Source organism: Myzus persicae, unplaced genomic scaffold, assembly GCF_001856785.1.
Source record: "Myzus persicae strain clone G006 unplaced genomic scaffold, MPER_G0061.0, whole genome shotgun sequence".
Taxonomy (NCBI): Eukaryota; Metazoa; Arthropoda; class Insecta; order Hemiptera; family Aphididae; genus Myzus; species Myzus persicae.
Window position 1 is genome coordinate 103,698 of NW_019101277.1, and position 23,216 is coordinate 126,913.

Genomic DNA, 23,216 nt, shown 5'->3' on the forward strand with positions numbered 1-23,216 from the left:
TTGCACATGATACATCGACGGATTTAGACAATAGACCATAGCGTTGTACTGCTACTCTATAATTTAAACAAAAGACACAGAAGAAATATACATAGTACATCAATTTATTGTAAAAACGTAAAATATCTGTTAGAAAGAAATTCAACATGTATTGAAGCTTATACATGTTGTGAAAGGCACAGCCCCAGTATAACACATATATATGTTATGAAAATATTGAATTACCTATGATACCATAATATGTTTGTTGTTTATGGTATCTACTAATGAATAATGGTTAATGACAAATTGACTAATACATTTATATTTTACATACAACAATGTATAAATGTGAAGATTGATTTATATTAAAAAACTTAAACTGAAAATCAGGAACTCGCTTTCCTGTAGGTATAATTTAGGTTACGTTAGGGTGTACCTTGTTATTGAATAGGTCACTGAAATGGATGTGTTGAATTTTTAATTCAATGTTAAATCATTGCATGTACCGAAAACGATTTGGATGGTCTGTCAGCCTTTATTACTATAGTATATTTTATTATTTGTACTATGCCTATATTGTATATTGATATACCATACAGTAGATTGAATTATTTTTTTGAAAAAAATAGCATTTATTTTGTTATTAATTATAATAATTGTATTAATCAATACAACATTACAACATATATTGATATTACATTTTGAGTCGATATACCAACTTTGAATTTACCGTAAAATGGTATGAATATATGTGTGGTATTCCGAAATAGGTATTAAAAAAGGCTTAAAGTTGATATAAATATTTTGAAAATGTCATTGTTTACTTATAGAGTATAGGTATAGAAAAAAAAATAACAACAAGCTTGGCGCTAAACTATTTTTTTAGTAATAAATTATGAAGAATGTTTTGTTAAATGTTCAAACTATAATTTTACATAAAAACAAATATTTTATCGTACATATAACGAATAAAATGTCTAATATTTTAAATATCTATAAATTTGCTAAAAAATAACCAATATATTTTGAAAACTATACCATGTCTCATGTCTGTACCAAATGTTAATATGAATATTTATAAATATAAAATGTCTAAAATTAGTTGAGTCCCCAAAACTCTACAAATCCCTACTAGATCCATTTTTCTACCAAAAATCACACTTAACGTTGAAGATTAAATAATTTCGACTGCTTAAAAAAGTGATAACAGAAAAAATTAAAACACATCTTTATAAAATGTGCAATACATTAACTGCTCCGCCCAGAATCAGTAAGGTCTGGTTTGGATTTACTGCTCAACTGTACGTCGGTTATTTATCAATTATCATAATTTAGTACTGCAGTATTTTGCAACTATATATTGATTTTTCTAATCGTATCACAATGGACCAAAAGATGAAAATAGTATATTCAATTATAATAACTGATGTGAGCGAGTGGTGCAAGTGTACAACTATCATGCAAGAGGGTTAGAAGTGCCGATCATCGGAACCCCAATATGGTAATATTATAGCTTACATCAGGGACACAAACTAACAATAGTTTATTTTCGTATTTGATAATAAATGTCACAACAAATATCCAAATCATAATAGTTTGGTATACTTGTGTAAAAAATTTCAAGAAATAAGGTCCAATACTTTAATAGTAAATCATTAATTATAATAGCATGCTCGACACCTACTGTACTGCAGAGCGGTATACCTACTTGACCATCATTTTTTTTTATGTACTGCGAACATGTCCCCGACGACTTATCGCATAGAAAATTCGAAAACAGACGTATCGTGATAAATTTATAATGATAATGTTAACATAATAGTGTATATTAGTGCAATAGTGCCTTAAACTTATGTACCTTTATAATACAATAATATAGGGAACAATGTTTTATGTTTAAAATGACGTGCAGTGACGTATTGGGGGGACACCGCGCCTCCTATATGTGTCACACGCGGTGTTAATAACACAAATAGCTACTTCCGATACCTATATCTCCTATTTTTACTTTACACTGGATAAACCTTGACTGCAGCATTAGGACTTTTAGAGTCCACAGATTTTAGATCCGAATATGGAAACGTCGGATGTATCTCTCAAGTCGTAATGTGCGCGCACACACACACACACACACACACACACACACACACACACACATAAACATGCGTGAGCTCTCGTACAATATTCTATACAAACAGTAGTCGTATATTCATGTCGCATGTACTTATACTGGCTATACCGCAGGTAATAATTCTGTATTCTGTATACACACACGTATAATGTATAATATAATATATTGTACAATTGGCGGAGAATTAACATGGCCGAGGACAAGCGTTTGTTCTACATGAAGTTACTTTTGGAACGAAGAAAACCTTCATGGTATGATTGCGTTACTACCTATATACCTAAGCTCGATCGCCTATACTGCGGACCGACGGTGCAGCACAATGAACTCTGTAACTATATTATATTATAATAATATTATATGTGCAATGAGACGATTTTGTTTGATTGGATTTTTGTTACCTATATATAAGTTATATATGTTTGGACTCGGGGGTTGCTCAAATTGGTTTTCGTACAACAAATAACAATGCAGACTGCTCAATTTAGATGTTTGCTACTGAGTGTGTGTGTGCGTGTGTGCGCGCTCATTTACAGAGAGTTAGGTAGTGTATACACTTTTGTCCTCTTCGTTCCAACATGGATATACGAGATAGACAAATTCAGTGTACTGCAAATACTGAAACTTCATGTAAGTATAGTGATGTATTGTATTGTACATATATTATTTTACACGATATTGGTAAGTACGGAACGCAACTTTTGTGAGTTGCACACAATGTTCGTCTTTATTCGTGAAAACATTTTTAAATTTAAATTTTGACATTAGCACGTTTAATCTAAACTTCAACCTCATGTTCTAAATACTTGCAGACTTAAACATATTACAATTTAAATAATTACACTATAGAATACGTCAATTTATATAAAAGTGACAAATTAAATAACGATGAGTTAATTCATTGTGGTTTTTATTTTGAAATTTAAATAATATTGTTCAATTATCAATAATATAAATATTAAGCTATCATAACATAATACATTAACTGCAGTAGTCTCTGTATGACATGTACATGTTCTACCAAATGACTAAATGAGAAAATAGATTTTTTAAAAATTATTCAATAATAATACATTACGTAATAGCTTATAATTGGTACATAAATATTAAAAAATATGTTTAGATCTTTTTTTTTCTTGTTATCGAGAACCGGAGGGAGGAACTGGTGTTGGCATTGCTTCTCCCCCGGTCCCCATCGTTTATTGTGCAGAAAAAAAAATGTTTTACAGCAATAGACATCTAGGTTAATTCATTGCAGGATAATATAAACAAATTACTTTACTATTTAGTATTTATATTTATATTTACATTATCCCAGTAAAATATACATAAAACGTTTAAGTAAAATCAATATTAAACGTCTATTATACGTAGGTACTTATTTAACAGCTTACCTAATGCTTGCAACACATAATTGAAATTAATAAGACATTTCTCTTAAAAAAATCCAAGCGAAGAAATACGCAGATAGTTGAAAGGGTAATGGAATTTATACAAACAATGATTTTGTAAATACTAAATATATATCCTATAAGCGAGTCCGTATGGGAGGGGCAGAGTGGGCAGCTAACCTAACCTACAGCCTAAATTTTTTTCTACAAATATGGAATATTGATTGGAAACATTCGAAGAAATTATATCTTGAACGATGACTGATAATAGTAAATTATCTTTAAAAATACAAAAACAATTTACCACGGATTATGCTCCCGAAAATTCTGTCTATGCCAGCAACGCCTAAAATTTTCAATTTAGACTATTATATAAATTGTTATATATAATACTTCACAAAAATTATTTTCTACATTAATAATGTAATAAACACATTCTGCTTTTGTTTGAAGTTCTATAATATAACCAATTTTTATTTATATAAAATAATAAAACAATAATATTATGTATCAATTTTTTTTCAAATATAAATATTAATTGGGTTAACCAACACTTCAATAAAAATGATAGCTGTCCTCCAAAATCATTAAAGCACGTTATATTATATTTCAATGTATGTGTACCAGGAAAAATGAACTAATAAAAATAGATAAATATGTATCTAATTGATCATTATTATTAAAAATTAATCTCATATTTTAAATTATTATAATATGACTAATATTTGGACTCAGCATATGAAATATTTGTTATTTACTTGATTATATTCGTTAGTTTTTAAACCTGGTACTTATTTTAACCATAATAAATAATAATGTAATGATGGTATTTATAATATTTATAATTGCGGAGGATTCATAGCTAATGATGAATTCTAAGTACCATGATATTTTTGTACATTCTACATATTGTAGTCATAGAAAGTAAGTTAAAATAAACAACTAAACAATTAACATTGAAAAAAAATCTCAAAATAAGCTTTCTTTCATAGATTCGATTATGAATATAACTTACCGTCCTGTATTTAAAATTGTTTGATACAACATTGCAATAGGTAATAAATGAATTTGAATATTGTCAACAATAATTATTATTTCATAATAATAATTAATATAAGATTTAAGTTCTGCTACTGTTTGATATGCATGTGTTGCACGTATAATACCTGTTATATTAGGTATGAGTTTTAATTTTTAATTTAAGATAGCACTATATAAAAACCCTAGATTAGTGCTTAAGTAAATATATAATTCAAAATAGAGTTCAAAATATAGAATATATTTTCCAATAAAATACGAAATATATTTTTAAATAAATACAACGTATACAGCTTACAATAGTATTAATTGTCTTGTTAGGTTATCTAAATAAATAGATGTCAAAATAAAATATTTTACATAGTTGTTATACAATTTATTACTGTCACCGCCCTTTATGCACGGTAAACTGAGTAATTGTAATCTTTCAAATAATACTAACTTGTGAGATACCTTGTAAATTATTTGAAGAAAAAAATGTTTAATCGTATTTCCTAGGAACATAAAATGTTCATAGATTTATATTATAGGTACGATAACATTAAACAAAATATTTTACCATGTTAGGGCTAGCTGTATACGAAAATAAAATAATTTTTCTTGTTTTCTTTTTAAACAATTTTTGGTTTGAATTCCAAAGAAATGTTGAAACTAAATACCTATACAAGCTTAGCTATATATTAATATATTATTCTATTATTTTAAGTACAGAGTAGTTATGATAGTTTTTTTATTAAAGTTTATGTTTGAATAATCACGAATTGTATTCATTTTTAGTATTTTACACGCTATGCTGTTATTATCAACAATTTTTTTTTTTATAAAAATTTGTAATACATTTTGGTTTAAAGTACCGAAATTAAATATAAGATTATTTGTTTAATAACTATAAAATATAACTACTATTTTATGAATTTATGTTCAATTATTATTGTTAAACTTTACATTATGTTTGTTGTTTTGGATTCATAAATATCGTTTTATAAATGCAGTTTTTCTATGAATAGCACTCATTTATGTTAAATTATTATTTTAATTTTTATAGTATTTTGATAAATATCAATAATTATAAATTGATAATTAATATTGAAGTGTCATGTTTGATGTTTATTATATTCGAGTATTGTATATTACACATACACAATAATTTAGTTGGTTTTAATTGTATGTGTAACATATATTTAGTATTATCATAACTGACAGATGATCACAGTGTTATATTATTATATACCAACTTGCAACTCGAAATCAGTCTGAATACTGGTTAGTACTCTAATGAGTAATGAATAATGAGTTAACATAAAATAAAATTAGGTACTCGTCATTCTAACGTTTATCGACTGGATGACCCGACCAGAACAGTAATCAAAATAATTTTTAAGCCTGTACGACATATGAATGATGATGTAATATTTTATTTCCAAACAGTATCTATAGAATCATACATAAAAACTTTTCCTGGACAATTTTATTATCAACTGAAAGATATTATTTAGGAGTTTTTTTACTTTTACCAATATTAAAGTACTTTGCATATTACTTTATTAATTGTCAATTATTTTGACATTTTATTTCGTTTTGATATGAATGTGTGAAATCACTCATGTGAGTTTAAAGTAACAGTATACATATATGATATAAGCCTTTATCTATAACAATTATTTACAAATGAATATACTGTGACTGGACATCAGATTAGTGGTAATATAATATATATATATTATGCCATATAGGCTTATTATAATATTGAAATTCTATGGATCATTCATTCCAAAACGAATTAGCCGTGTTCTGTTTCCCAATAACGGAGTTGATGGTTTAACCTTTCGTATGACAACCAATCGAGTAACTTTATTTCCTGTCATTATTTTTCAAATCTAATCCACATATAGTTTCCCTTCTAATAGGAAAACGGATATACACTCCTACAATAATCAGCAGTCAGCACGATAATGCATGAATATTACATATAGATTGTGGAAGTTGGCACTATATAATGTATATAAATTGTCAAATACAAATTATATATTATGCGTAGTTTAAAGACCCATATTGGTGTGACAGTATATTATATTGTAGGTATATTGAATTATCCTTATATTGTTAGAATAATTAGCACTTGTTAGTTCTTTATTTAGTAGGTATAATAAAACTCAAATGCATGTAATAATTATTAATACGTCACACAAATGAGTACTTACCTATAACTGTATTATATTATGAATCGTATTTAACAACAATAGCTATATAAACAAAACAAAGAAGTTTTATAAAATATCTATGGAGGTTTTTAAATAAGAATGAGAATTTCATGTTCTCAGAAGTGGAGGGATGAATGTATTGGCTTTACACTAAATATTAATGTAGTTTTTTAAATTCTGAGCGAAACGATGAATGTATTGATTTAACAACTATGCTTTTTTTTAGTATTTTGTAAACACAAATTTATGAAATGTTCAATTTTTATAAATAAGGCTTGAAAATTTAATATTACATTTTTCATAAGTAGATCTTACTGACACCTGAAAATCTAAAAAATATATATGCACAATTTTTTTTAGACATTTGAAGTTAAAAGTTGGATATAATTATGTATGTAAACAAAGAATACCAATAATAGTTATTTTGTTGTAATTTAGAAACATTCTTTTGATGTTGAAACTTTTACTTATACTATTTTATTTTTGTTTATATACTAACAATGACTCTCCCAAGACATTTAGATTCATTTTAAGCTATTGCCAGTTTTTAACACTACTACACGAACCTATACTTCACATATTTCTACCGTAAGACAGTATTGATTCAAAAACTAATAACAATTGTATATGATATTGATAGAAATAAATATTATTATAATAATTAAGTATTAAAAGTATAATAAATGCAATGTTTTCGGCAAAAAATAATTTAGCCTATTGTAAAACGTATAATAATAGTAAAATGAATTAATACCTATAAATTATAATATCAATATAAATATATTGAACAATATACTTAGTAATATAGGCTGACCGTCTCTGCTCAGAATCGATTTTTGTATGTAATGATTTATGATTTATCGTACAGTAATACGTTGACTTACTCAATGATGAGGCACCTACAGTACAGGGTGATTCAAAATTTATGTTACAGGAATGTTGTCGGATACATTTTCAAAATAGTGAAAAATATATAGTACAAAGTTTTTTGATTAGGAAACATCTATTATTTTATAATTTTATGATTGTTTATAATATTTTAGGGGGGTTTGGGGATGTCAATTTTAGAAATTCAAATGGAAACATATAATTTTTTTTAATAGCTCTCAAGAATAGAGTTTTGCATTAATTAATGTTGTTCATGCACTGAAACGTATTTAAAAAATGTCTTCACATTATGTTTGTAAAAGAAGTAAAGAAGTATGGGTAGGTTTGGTATACCAGTTCCTTTTTTAGTTTTTTTCTGTGTACATACCTACGTTTTATAACACAATAAATGCTTAAATCATTAACTTAGAGGCTGGCTTCTGGTAGAAAACTTTATTTAGCTTGTATTTTAGGGGAGAAAAATTCCCAGTACTTTTCAAAATAATGTGGGGAAATAAATAATAGATGAGGGAAAAAAATCCTAAGTACACTACAGTTTTCGACAAGATTGAACTTGTTTATTTATTGTAATTTCAACATAATATATTACTGACTACTGTAGAGACTTGAAATTCTCACCTAATATTCATATTAGAAATGAATAGGTGTGATACAAATTTCAAAATATTTTACTCTATTTATAGAAATTCATTATTATCACGAAAATTTGGTTATTTTTTTATAGTTCAAGTTCAATAATTTTCATTTAAATATCTAAGATTTGAAATTGTAACACAAGATACCTCATATCATAAGTTTTTCTCATTAAAATTAAAAAAATAGTTTGGCGTAAAAACCCGTAGGTGCTTCACTTTCCACAATTTTTTTTTAACGTTGAAAGAACATTTAATATTATAATATTATATTATTGCTATCATCGATTCGTTAACTTGAATAAGAGACTCAGCCTCCAAGGAACTCTCAATATAATAATAGGTGAGTAGTTTATCTGGTTCCACCAAGGTAACATCAACAACAATACGTCAATACATCTAGAGTATAATACTATATAATGAATACATATAATATTGGAAAATATAATTACACTGTTTGTAATAGGTAAAATGCACATATTATGACATGATAATAATACACAAAACACTAATTGCATACTTGAAAACAAGATCATATTCTTATAAAATATTTGGTCAACATTGACTAGAGGGGAGTGCAGGAGACAGAATTCAATCCCTTGAATCTCCGACCATGATACAATGATACCTGTATATTAATATTCGTGTGTGTTTTTCTGTGTCCATAATGGAAACTAAAAAATAACTTGGTAGCATTTTTAATAACTTCGAAGGATGTACTAGAATATCGTTCATGATTTAATGAGTCACCTCACACATTTACAAATAACCCATTGCAACGCAGGCTATACTACAAATCACTTGATTAGGTACGACTCTGCGTTACTCGAATACTACTATTGCTTAAGAGTAACACGATGCACTGACGTAATAATTACTATGCGACGTCATACTATTAATATGTGTGTCATATGAAGTTGAATGGAAACTATAGTTATCCTTGTTTTTTTTTTTTATTATTGATTGTAATACATTTTTAATGAAAATCTTAGGTATTTTTATTACTATTATTATTTTTTTTTTTTTAATAAAAACAACAATTTATGTTTATTGTTTTTTGTTTTTTATTTACATTGTAATATCAGAATAGTTGTCACGGTGATTCATATCTACATAACTATTTTATACTATAAATCAAATGTTATGTATACAGAACGATGTTAATAATTTGATACATGTAATTTTATCTACATCGTTCTATAAAGACATACATATATACAGTATACTTCTTACTATATTAATTTAATTACATATTGTATTATTTTAACACGATAAAGAATAGGTATCTTTTATAGATACATCAATGAAGTACCCGCAGTGCAAACATTTCGTAAACACCTACCAATGATGTCGAGCTATAAGATAGAACAAATTTCGGATTTATTGATTTATTGCAAAATTATGATTGAACCAAGTTTAACTCAATAATTAATATATAGTATGTACATATTATTGTAGGGTGTGTGTCGTTTTTAAATTTAAAATAAATGTAATTTTGGACAACGGACATTGTTATTTGCAACGGATATGTTTACTGCATATTATCGTAAACACTTAACTGAATATTTATAATATATTAAACCTTCACAGCTTGAAATGGCCAATGTTCAAGTAAATAAAAAAATCGCATAACCTTCTTTATCATCCGTATTGCCATTTCATATAGTGTTCGTTTATAATAGCTCCGTCACGAAACCTTGCTGACGAAAGGACATACCTATAATACACCTATTATCCGATTTTCCTGAAGTTTTAATTAATGTTTTTGTTTTGGACAATAAATAAACATATAAATCAAACGGGAAAATATCAATCAGTGGCTTTTCAGTAACTTTATAGCAAAGGAGTCGGCGTGATTAATATTTCGATTTATAATTTATAATTATGTTTAATAGGTAAATAATCAATATATTGAAGGTGTATGGCGTAAGGTGTATGGCGCTATGTAAGACATACTTAACATATTAATATATTGATAGGTACTATGATTTATAGTTCAAAACTATCAATTCAATTTAACACTGATAATTTTTATTGTAAATAAGCTAAACACGTATAATATATACCTATCAATCGCGCATTAAATTTGTGTTTATACTTTTTATTTCTTTTGGCTAGCGTTGTTTTATGCGTAGGTAAACCGTTACGAGCCTCTTAAGGCTTAATACAATTCTAGATCTACACCGTTGATATTAACACGCGTTTAAGTATCCTTGTGCGAATCATTTTAGTTGGTTAATTGTTGATTTGTGTTTGAATCAACATTCAACACGATTGCCTTCTCATCTGTACGGTGCACGCTATATTATGTATGATAACATTTCCTCCGTGATCTATCTATATACAGGTAATAGTGACTATATAGAAATCCCATAGAATAGCTGTTTATCTACAAATACACATGCCTAGTTAGCTAGCATAGCGTTAAATTTTATTTTTATTTTCGCTCCCATATCTAACAATTTTTAAGAGAAAGTCCACTGAGCATTATACATAATAGCCACTCGAAACAGAGATTGATAGTCCTATTCGTAGATTATCATATTTATTATCCGACTGCTCAGAGATGCGTGTAGTTTACTAGTGTATAGTATGTATGCAAGCGTCGGGCTATTAATTTAACGAACATTAAACATTTATAAACAATTTAACTGTTCATTTTGGCGCAATTTTCATATTAATACACATGCATTCTTGTATCCTATGACTTATACAATTATACGATAATTAAATGCAATTTGAAACAGGAGAAGATTATTTTTACTCAATAATATAGTAACACGTCTTATATAAAATTAAAATACAGCCTCTTCATAATTACCAATATTTATGTATAGCTGTATAATGTGTATAGGTCATTCGTACCTATACTGGTGTGGTTTGTATGCTAAAATATAAAGTGCATCATGTTTAAAACCCATTTTACTTTTTCGTGTTATTTTGAATATAATGTCTGATATTCATATGAAAAAAATCATCACTAAAGTCACAGTGTATGTAGGTACCTGAGTACAATAATATCAAACGCTCTGTATAACTTTTTTTAAAACCAGTTTATTGAAATTACTTGAGTTTTTTCTAGTGTCCAACACCCGAGTGCTTTTTTATTGTTTTGTTATTATATTGAAAGCAAAAGCAGTACTTCCATAGTAAGGTATAAAATGTAGGTGGGTATATTATGGATCAAAAGGGCTTTGGTTAATGATAAAAATATAACATAAGGTATCAGTTGTCGGTTGTGTTATCGCTTATAGCTTTTCAAATTATTTGCTTCACGGAAACGATGTCAAGTACGAGATAAAAGTACAGACAAAGAACTAATTTAATTCAAGGGCACATTATTTATTAAAATAAAAATATTTAAAAACTTTGATGTTGTAGCTATTATTTATAATTTACATTTAATAAAATAATAGTAAATAAATGTAACGTAAAGGGTAAAAAAATGAATGTATTTGGATATTAATCATAGATTGGCCTGGAGGGGGGGAGTTATTATAATGTATGAGTTATTAGTTTCTTACATAGTTACATATATAGGAAATTAATGCCAATCGTGGATTTATTAACTTGATTAATATTTATAAAAACAAGATAAAATAACAATTTTTTATTATTACTTATAAAATGTTGTTTGACTTTTACCCCGACGTCACAATAACTCTAAAGTAAGGTTTAGTTTAGGTTATGATTCACATCATAATATGTTTAGTTTAGTGATTTATTAAATCCTCCTAGTGCTATTATTGGTACAATTGTCCCTTGTAGGCTGTACGTTTCACTTAGAAAAGTATTAGGGTTGTTAATATAATTTTATTCGAATATTGGGGGGGGGGGGGTTCTTTTGATTTATTAACTACAAATTGTTTGGAATTTCCCAAAATCATCAAATATTTTAACGATGTCATAACAAACGGACCTATAAATGTTTGATAACAATTATAATACACTAAAAACGAATAATGTAAATTTGAATAAATTTGATTTAGAAAGGTTTAAGACATTTTTCTAACAGTATCTAAAATTTTAAACAATTAAAACAAACAAAATTATTGAGTATTATTAAATACATTTAAAATACCTACAAAAATAACAGCATTTTGGAATGTCATTTTTATAGATATATAGGCGCGTTGTTTTAACTTTATCGTCGGTTTTAAAATGTTTACTATAAAACTATGTATAATATTTATTAATTGAAAACAAATTAAATAAATGAAATATTTTTCTATTATAACCTATCTATGTATAGTGCATCTGGTTATACCGTCTTCATTATATTATTATATATTTTGTTTATGGTGTTATATTAGTAGGATACCTATATAAACACGCGATATTACCCGCCCATGTTTTCACCTTCCCAACGCTATGTGAAATGTGTATCGCATATAATAACATACGTATAGTGCATATCGGTCCATGTTTGGTGTGGCCGGTTATTCTCCACCTCCTATAGTTTGCCACTACCAAGCCACGACAAACCCATAAAAAGAACCGCTGCGTTCAAATGCCCAAAACTAGTCATATCGCTTAAGTCGATGGTTAAAAACCTTTCCTGTTAGGCCGTTTAACGAGTTAAGAAAGCGATCCGTCATGTCTATTGTATATATAGCCTTATTTTACCATACACAACCTATAAATCCGATAGGTACGATATTAATTACCATTGATGTTCATATGCGATTGATTAATATAAAATATTTGTAGCAAACTGCAACTTCAGCTGGGTAAAATATAGAACAATATTTTGTTCCTAGTCTTTTAAATTATATTATTATATAATATGTAATTAATGTAGGAATGTGTGCCCAAAATAATATGGTACCTGTAGGTATTTGTTAACTTCAATTTTGCTGTTATTTATAGAATGGATTTTACATATATATATATAAATGTAACGATGCAAATATACAATAGATAGGTTAATTAAACACATTGTTATTTGTTAAGAACCTGTGTTTTTAGTATAATATACAAAATTACACATTTAAAATCGTTCTTAGTAAAAATGATTGCTTCTTGAATCTTATTATTACAAATACTTTTTTATTTTTTTATTTTCAAAAGTAATTAACAATCTGTATCTATACTAGACACAATAAGAAAATGTGATAAAGGTTAACATATCATGAGGTTTTGTTGAGAGAAGCCACCCATTGATAGCACTTTCTGCTAGCTTGATAATTATTTATTTATTAATTACAAATACTAAATATAAAATTTGGATTTTCCTTTTAGTTACAATAAATCTACTTTGTATTAGAGTAGTAACAAAGTAAATATTAAATACGAGACTATAAAGAATATTTGTATATTTCTTACGCTACAATAAAATCTTACATTAGACAAAAAATATGATACGATGCACTTTCAACTATATAGGTTCAGTTGAAAATCAATTTTAACTATCATCAGAATGTTCGAAAGTTTGAATAAATACTTATCGTTACTTAACAAAATCATCACAAATGAACAAATTATTCGGTTACAACTTACGTTGAATTGTAACCTTTTGTGGTCAATATTGACTTTGCATGTATTATTTGTTTTGTAGCTACATAATTAATTACACTATACATTTATTTAATGATTGAGTAAAGTAAATTTTTATAAAAAAAACTGAACATTACTAGGAGTTATACATAGATATACTCTTTGTAATATTTCGTAACAGTATACAAACAGTTTAAACACTTTTCCATAACCCAAACATTTTAACATAATATCAAAATTAAGTAAGGCAATTGAAATCGAGTTCTAATTTTTAAGTATTGGTTAGTTATTAGTGTTATTAATTATTTTTTTGTGTATATCATATGTACACGTGAAATTAATAAAAAAAGTCGTATTTTCATTTGTAAAATTCTATAAAAAGTTTTTATTTTATTTAAAAAAATAAGAGTAAGCACTTACAAAAAAAGGCATTTGATAATATTATTATGAAGGTAAACCTTTAGTAATTTTTCAATACTTCTAAAGTGTGACGCATAATATTTACTTTGAACTTTGACGCATATATAATATACTTCTATTACCTAGGAATCCATAATGAAACACAAAATAGTACTTTATTCTGTACTCAACAAATCTTTAATGATTTTTATTTTTTTCATCGAGTTCATATTCATAAATAATGACGTACAATTTAAAAGCTTCTTTTACCAGCCTTTCAAATTTTAATGGAGTTGTACTCTTGGTAAGCTTGAAGTATTAAAAAGTGTTTACTAATACGTTATGAATGTTATCATTATGACTACTACGGCGTTATTAAGATATAAATTTCACATTCTACATTTCTACATACCTACAGTCAAAATAAAACTAACACATGATTTTGCATCCACATTCAGCTGCATGAGTGCAATATTGTTCATAGAATCATTTTATAATTTTGATTTGGGAATTTTAACTGAGGTTATATAAATAAAAATTAAAAAACTACAAAAAGGGAAATTCACACTTTCAAAGAAACGTATTATTATATTGCAGAAGAAACTCAAATATACCTTTGTACGTGTTGTGTTCGTGTCTTAGTATAGTATATTTAGGTATTTACACTTTCGTTCGTTTATTATATGAGTCACACAAAGAAAACATACGATCTAACAGCCTTACAATGACTCACCCAACACCAAAACAACCCCTAAGGACGAAACCACTATTTTGTCTGTCACATAGTCCAGGATAACCCGCACTAATGCAGTTAGATATTGGACAATATGGGCATTACACGTGCGTACATCTCGTAAACACGATGGTCTCATATTATATGACTCGTTGATATTTTCAATTTTGTGTACGATAATGATAAATGTCCAATTAATCGTGTTCGTACTGTTCGTAGACTTCAAATTGTAGCCTATTTGTTAATAGTTATGAGTAATGACACTATTCAGTGTATAGTACATAGACAATTTAAAACTTCAGTTAGAATTAAAAGTTAAATTATCTTTACTTTCAAAATTATGTACTCATAGCATAACTATAAAAATAAATTACGTAGGTACTCGTATCTTAAATATTTAGTTCCTTGCGCATTTTGTTCACAATATAAAATAAAACTATAATGTTTACTTGAGCTAATCTACAGAAAACCAAAAACAATTTTTACATTTGTACCTATGTATTAGTATAAAAATTATTTTAAGAACTATTTAATTTAAAGATCTTAGTAACCATATGAAATAAAATTTAATTAATTTTTTTATAGAAAAGTTTTATGCAGATTATGGGCATAGAAAAATATTTCAAAAAATATGTATTTCAAAAATTTAAATCAAATTCATGTGTTTAATTTTTTAGTGTTGAGAAAAATTTCAATTTCCTGAATAGTTATGAAAACATAATTAAAAAACACTTACCCAGTGGTTATTTTAATTAAGTACTTGCATATAGTTTTCACTATTATTTTGTTACAGCGTGTGAGAACCAAATGTTTTCAAAAGGGAAATCTCATATCATTGTTATACTAAACTGCCTCTTTATTTTATGGTTTCTAAAATCAACAGGAAATGGATATAATTCAAATTTAAATAATTTTACTCTTCATAAAATGATAAAAATATAAAATGGTTAAAGATATTGCATATATTTGTTTCATATTAAAATAAAATGTAGTACTAAATTAGTACTTTAATAATAAACTAATTTATTACATTAAAATTAGTATTCTAATATTGGTCTACGATATATTATACATACATATCGTATTTTTATTTATTTAAAGAACATTGACGAGAATTTGATTGTTATATTGCAGTCTAAATAATAAAATTAATATTAGTGACCAATAATAATGCTCAAAAACATCGATGAAAAAATGCAATAGATAATATAAAAATACTGATATTAAAATAATGGTTGTATGTTATTTTTTTTATACTAAACTTGGTAGATAGGTAATAATTATTGTAAAACAATTTTTATGTTCAACAACAAAAGGTTCATAAATCACAGTTTTATCAGTAGGTAACTCTGAGGTTACACGACTGTCAACTTAAAATATTTTCAATTGTTACGAATATATATATATATAGACGTGTAGTGTACAAAAAAAGTCAAGATAATAACTATGGTCATGACCACGAATACTGTTCATGGCCTACTGTTAAACAAGTTAGTTTAGTTTATTTAAAAATATTTATACAGCACAATTTGAACTGTAAGAAAGACTATAGTATAATACAATACCATATATGGAGTAAGACTTCTTCTAAAAAATAGGTACATCTGGCTTTATTTTTTTTTGAACCCGTAGACTTAAATATATCTACATGAGCGTTTATAATGTGTTGATATAGTATTTTAGTATATAAAAACTCCAGATTATGTATAACTATAAGAAATGACTCAAGTGATCAACATATGTTAAACTGTAATATTGTAATAATTATGAAACTATAAGACTATCTTTATAGTTTATGCTAAGTATTACGTTTTAAAATACATTATTACAGGTTTCAAAATGAAAGTTTTTTAAAATATCTGATATCTGTTATATGTTTATTGAAGTAGAATGAATCCTATACAAGGAGTTCTGCTAAACTTTAATATAGTAATATAATTTTGCTATATCAGTTGTAAATATAGTTTAACAAGTATACGATTTTACGGTAAGCAAATTTGTTTTAAGAAAATTGCGAAAACTGAAGAAAAAGATGATGTTCATTATTTGTGACTTATAAATCTTAATTTTATTTTTGTTGATTAAAGCCGTTGAGCCTTTAAATGCAGATAGGGTATATATTTACTATTTAGGCATAATAAAATCATCTGTAATACGAGTTGTAACACTTCAATAAATACACCTGTAAAAGGAGAGTTTAAATGAAAATTATAAATAAAAAAATTACATTTAAAATTTGTAAATTACTAGTTAGCGACTATAACGTTTACAGTCAATATAAATAAGTATTTTGTATCGTTTAGTAATGACATCACCACATACCAACAAATGTGATTAGCTCATTGCCATATTACACAGTTCAATTATTATTTCCTTATTTAGTAATCAAATATATTATTATTTATTTATTTATATTACTAACTGTTGATTTATTCATATGTTAGCCCACATTAAATTTAAATATTTTAAATACACTTTGTTTGGTCCCTTGTAATGTCATATTTAACTTAATTGGTAGTAAATATTTGTATATATATATGTACATCAAATGTAAATTTGAATTATATAAAGAATTCATTTTTACAAAAGATGGTAGGTAATTTACAGTCATTAAAATAAAAATTGATATTAATCAACAGCTACCTATATAGGTATAAACGTAAATTAAAATGGAACATTTCATAATGATAAAATGAAAATTAATTATGAGTGAAACTCAGTTAAAACTTAAAACTGCTTATTGTCGAGATTATGATATAGTGCTGAGATTTCTTAAAATATTTTTATGGTTATAGAAATGTGATTATGTAATTTATAACTGTTTTAGTTTCTGTTTATTACAAGTTTAACATAAAGTATAAATGTATAATAATGTAACGTAATAATATAATAAATAGGTAACGATATCATATATTTTGAAAACACAGAATGATTCAGTGTTGATGATCATTTTCATTATTAAAATATAAATATTTCTAAAATAATTATGTACATTCTATTAAGAAAAGTAAGTATAACACAATAATGATTCTAATGTAAATAAAAACATTGGTAGTAACTAGGTACCAAATGCATTTGTTTTTATAAAGGTTAAAACAAGATTCTATTTTTTTTTTTTAAACAAATAGCACCTTGTATAGGATGTAGGTTACCTATTTAATTGACACCTCAATGATTTAATGTTCCAATTTGTATTCGTGTAAACGAGTCTAATTAGTAATTCTTATACATTAATGTATTTACAATTATAACTTTATAAGTTATTTTATATATTTTAAATAATTAGAATTTAAGTAGATAATAAATTAATAATTCTATTAATAATAAAACGATGACATGAACGATTTAGAATTTTTAATGAAATGTCGGTACTATTTATAGATCTCTTTCAAATGAAACTATTTAATAATCTATACATTCTATACCAAAAAATACATATCTTAAAATGGAATGATGAAACTTACTAAATTTGTGTATAGCGTAATTTATAATAACGTTTTTCAGTTCAAATTTTAATTATTTTGTGTAGACAGTGGACATTAGACAATAGTTATTGATAACCTATTCAATTTGTTGAAAACTCAAAATATAATATGTGAATTGAAGAACAAATGAAGAGGTAATACAGTAAATCTTAAGGTATATTTGTAGTAGGTATATACACTCATAAAATAATAAATTTGTACACAGGGAAAGAATTTACAAACAAATTAAATAACACAACATATTATTTATAGGAGCATAATGATAAATATACCACTATATAAATTATACATCTAGACTCAGAAATCCATCGTTAAAAAAATAATTTAGTTGTGTGCTTGGGTAATTTAAATATAGATCGGATTTTGTTCAATAATTAATTTTAATATGATAAAATAAGTTTGTGAGATAAAAATAATATGGTATAAATTATTTTTGGGTAATATTGTATGGATTAACCAGTTTTGTCATTTGATCTTTAGAATTCAATAAATATAATTTAATACTTTTGATTTGCTATAGATTTTAAATTATATCATATTTTATTCATCAAATTAAAAATTTTGATAAAAATTAAAAACTTTTATTATAAACTATGTATTTATTTTCTGTAAAACGCTACAGGTTGATTGGAATTTAAAAGATATTTATATTTGTGAACCTGCGTAATGCATACGGTATAACTTATAACTTATAAGTATTATTACAGTGCAATTAACTAATAATATTTATAAAAAATATATTTAACTATACTTAAATAATTTTTGAAACACAAATTATAATGGATTAGGACGACAATATTTAAATGGTTTCTTAATTATTTAAGTACATTACATGATGTAAGTAGAAATATTAAACAAAATTATAGGTACCTACCAACTAATTTAATAAGAAACATAGAATTATAACGACATTTCTTATCTGAAGAAAAAAAATGTTTAAATATGATCAGTGCTTGATTAATGATTTGGTAAAACATTAGAATAGGGGTTCAAAAGTATAAAAAAAATGTGAATACTTAATACCTAAATATTTAAATGTCTAATTGATTAAGATATAACTAGTATACCCACGCAAAAAAATGTTTCTTAAAAGAATAATTCCATTACCGCACGCCCTCCTCATTTCAAGCACTACATATGATTTTAATTTAATCATGGTTTAATCATGGTAAAATTCATCAAACAATATTAGGACTACTAGAAATAATTGTAAGAGAAATATTTAAACATTTTTTATGATAAATTTATAACGCTCGGTTTTTTTATTATAATTTTTTATTAGGCAATCTGTTACAGTAATATAACAATAAACTTAATAATTGATATAATATTAGTATACACAGGATTACAGCCTACAGGAAACACAGAGTGAACCATAGACTTCTCAGTGGAGGTACATCATAAATTGATAATTATAGTTAACTTATATGAGTTTTCACTTACATTTTTTGTGTTCGTATAATTTAAATTTAGATTCGACCAAATAAGATTTAATAATACATTTGACTGTTGTTTTAAAATAAATTTGTTTAATAAAAACAACTGTAAAAGTTGAAATAAGTTTTGTTCATTGGCATTTCATAATAGCCAAGAACTGAAATTAAATGGAGCGAATATTGTTTTATTTTACATATGCATGTCTAATGTCTTATAAATATGCTATATCACGATTGGATATTTGCTGTTTGCTTGTGAGTTAAAATTAATTTAATCTAAATGAAAAATACATGTAGGTATACCTATTTGGAAGAATATTTTTTAATGGGCAAATAAGTCGAAACGTTTACGCTTTTAGTTAATAGGGTAAATATACGATTAAGATTCCATAAAATGAGTTTCATACGTCATGCCTACCTTTGTGGCAACTGATTTTTTTATATAACGTTATAGTATTAAGGTAGGTGATGTGTAGGGTCCTATACATCAATGTTTTTGAGGTTTGTTGACTTATACAATTATACAAATAGTAAAATGACTTACGAAGAATTTCTTATCATTAAGAGTAAAAATATTTGGTCATTATTGTTGTTGTTGTTACCGGCTGTATATGTAGGCATGATTACCTATTATATATAAGCCATTAATATATTTTATATGACAACAAGAATTTCTAGATGTAGGTAATGGACTTTTTAGTAAAAATATTCAACGCTAATGTTATAGAAAAGAATTATAAATTAGATTTATTAATATACATTATATTTGTAAATAAGTGTAGTTTCTTAACCTTTTTGATCATGGTTCATCTTTGATACCAATATACCATTTTATCTTTTGAAATAATTTTAACAACATGTAAACCGACTTTTTTTGGTGTATCTTCATCTTGTATCTTGGTTGATTTTTTTGAGTTACTAAAAGCAAATAAAAAAATCATTTTATTAGGCAATTCAACGAAAAAAATGAATAATTTATTTAAATAAGTTTTTAATTTCACTCATATTATTTCCATAGATGATTCACAGAATCAGATAATGAATCATGAAACAAGTTTAAAAAAGTGTGCTGCAGTGCATAGTACAAATTAATTTTGAATTTTTAACAAAAATAAAAGATATTATTATATTGAAATTAGATAATATTATAGGTTTATCGCCCTAGGTATCACACTACCTACTTATATTAATGACAAATATTTTAAACAATAATATTATCGTCCTTAGTTTCTCTATGTTATTATTATATAAGTTAATATAGTATATACTGGAGAGCCTAAATTATTAAACAAAATGTATCTTGTATTATACGTGTTAAGATAAAAATATGAAGAATCTAGCATTTTTTAAAAATGTTTCTTGTACCTTGTTTGTAGTCATCTAGCGGTGGACATAGATATGTCTAGTATTTTATATATATATGTATATAATTGTTTACTATTATCTTGCCTATTCATATTTTTTATGTAGGTACCGTGTACCTAACCTAACCTTTTCGACAATATTGTCACTCAAATACTACATAAAATATTTTATTTCTCCACGTTCTCTTTAAATTTGCATTCATTGACAAAATGCAAATTAGTAACTCGGTTACTACATATAAAACATTTCTCTGTCAACCCACAACTCTTTAACATTTAAAACTGTCAGCAATCAAAGAAATATAATATACTATATTATAATTGCTGATATGAATGAATGACCAAGTAGTTTAAAATTGAATAGGTAAGGGACCATTAATAATAATAAATTAATAATAAATAATAATAATAATATTAATAATAATAGTAATAACCAATAATCAATTATTTTCTTCACAGTACAATTATATTGTATGGACGTATGGTTATGGTATGAAAGAAGTGTAGATACCTAAGGAAATGATTTCATATGCCCAACTACATATTAATAATAAAAACAAATTATGAAAAAATAGCATTCATAACTATTAATTTTATACCAGACTAATTAATAATATAGCTATTAAAAAAAAATTAATTGGTACTTCAAAAAATACAAAATGACTAAAAATACGTGGGGCCATTGTGTTTTACCTTTAAATTTGATTTCACTCTTATATCAAAAATAACAGTAAAAAGGATTCTTCTGAACCTATAGTCTTGTTAACCTTCAGTTTTGTGTTAGTAAATACTAAGACAACACACTCGGGTGCGAGTGTACGGCATATTCTTTTAATGATTTATATCAAATATTTAATTACCTATTAAAATTAAGAAAAGAAATAAGAACAAAATTAAGAACACTAACACAATTGATAGACTTTTGATAAATGTTAGTTTTTTTTTAAATTCGAACTAAAAATAAATTAAATATATAAAATTCTAATTATTGCATAAAGGAGAACGATCTTCATTAAAACTCATAGTACTAAGTAGACTATCTTCATGTAGAACAATTGTTGTTTCCGTTATAGATCAAAAACCCTCGTTATTTTAAAATGTGTTGTTATATATTTCGAATACACGGTCACGGTAGGCAAATTTCCCTTTTTCGTTGTGTGTCAGTTAATTATAATGCCGTTCTCCTAAAACACATACTATAATATACTGACGTACTGTTCTCAGAAATTAATTCATAGAATCAAAATAATCTAGTACTTTGAACAAATTCTGTAAATATAGATGAAAATATAAAAACAATAAACTATTTTTGTAAAGGTGGACCAGCTGAAAACGTATTCCAGTCGAACGATGCTCGTTGAAGTATGTCGTTCCGTTGGTGGACTTCCAAGTAAAATTCACTCGAAAAGTAAGTTTAATGTACTCATAATAATTGACGATACGATACGAGTCATGGTTTTCCAATCAATCGCCTAAAAGGCATACACAGGTCACAGACTTCACAGGATCATTATCCAGATACAGTGCTTATTTTTGTGTGTGCAGTATAAAGTGTGCAGTATACCATTATTTCACTGTCAAATTGTAAGTATACAATGGAACAACCATTAAAAAAAATGTAATTATTACTTTAATGTTGAAGCTTAAAATTTGCATGGAATTTCATAAATGTAAGACAATATTCATAAAACTTCATTATATTGCTTATTCATCATATTGCTTGCAGTCTCTTGGAAACTTTAACCCATCAACTAAAGTATTGAATAATTCATCATTAAATTGGATTAATAAATAGATTAAATTTAAATAAAAATCTATAAGCTTGAGAACAATTTGTCATGCTTTTATGGAAAACGTTTTTATAACATTTTGTTCTGCAGTTCAACATTTAGTAAAATAGTAAAACCGTGTATTAGCAAGACGCCGGACTTAACCAACAACTGAAAACTCTTTAAACTTTTAATGAAGTTTTAATATAAAATAAATAAAACAAATTATTATGTATTTTATACAAATAAAACCATAGTTCATAATAAATATTAA

General features: G+C 26.0%; 1 long non-coding RNA gene across 2 annotated transcripts; it reads left to right on the top strand.

Moving 5' to 3' along the window:
* The first annotated feature begins 2,161 nt into the window (after positions 1–2,161).
* LOC111028532 lies at positions 2,162–23,188 on the top strand. Of its 2 annotated transcripts, none has more exons than XR_002603911.1 (3): positions 2,162–2,441; positions 22,491–22,581; positions 22,653–23,188. It is a non-coding gene; the product is annotated as an uncharacterized LOC111028532 (long non-coding RNA). The 2 variants fall into 2 exon arrangements; XR_002603912.1 differs by lacking the exon at positions 2,162–2,441 and adding an exon at positions 10,364–10,607.
* Positions 23,189–23,216: the final 28 nt, after the last annotated feature.